Raw genomic sequence first — 742 nt, 5'->3', positions numbered from 1 at the left:
ATGCGGCCATTGTCGATGCTGACGTAACAATGAAGGGCGAATTCTTGCTATTGCCTTTCCTCGCCTGCCCACTTTACCCCCCCCCGCCGACGTACCAGGCAGTCATGCTCTCTTGGTGCAACCCAAACTGATGTTGCCTCGCTCCCCCCCACGGCTTCTTCTTCCTTACTGCATCCGACAACTATTCGGCCGACCACACCATCAGGTCTTGTTGATTAATTGCCATCAAGCTGACGGGCTGGCCACCGTTTCATTTGGGGGCCAACCGGATGGCGCTCACCATCTCCCTCTCACGCTCGACAGGGTTGTTGAGGTCCCTCTTCGAGACGCCTGCGTTTTCGTTTCCGACATCCACCACCAGATTCTGTTTCTCTGCACGCCATCAGGCATACATGTACCATGTCATCTCATCTCTTCAAACTCCCATCATCACGTTCCTTTGGACATCGTCCCAAGCAACCACATCAATGCACACAACACTATCGAGACACGGCACACCAGTCAACGGCAGGCAACGGTTGCTCAGCACAAGCCACATCAACGCTGGCACCTTTGGCCTCGATGTGCCCCTGAGCACGTAGTCGTGGACTCGATCGGCCTTGGATCGGCTGCCTTAGGTTTGCGCGGTCGTTGTTTGGCATGAAATCATTTCCCACCTTGGATACGACAGCAGCTTAGGCAGTCCGGGTTAATTGCCGGGCAACTCAGATTTCTCCGACTCGGCTTCAAAAAGAAAACCTTG

Source organism: Verticillium alfalfae, genomic scaffold, assembly GCF_000150825.1.
Source record: "Verticillium alfalfae VaMs.102 supercont1.5 genomic scaffold, whole genome shotgun sequence".
NCBI classification, from domain to species: Eukaryota; Fungi; Ascomycota; class Sordariomycetes; order Glomerellales; family Plectosphaerellaceae; genus Verticillium; species Verticillium alfalfae.
This window is presented reverse-complemented; position numbering follows the sequence as displayed.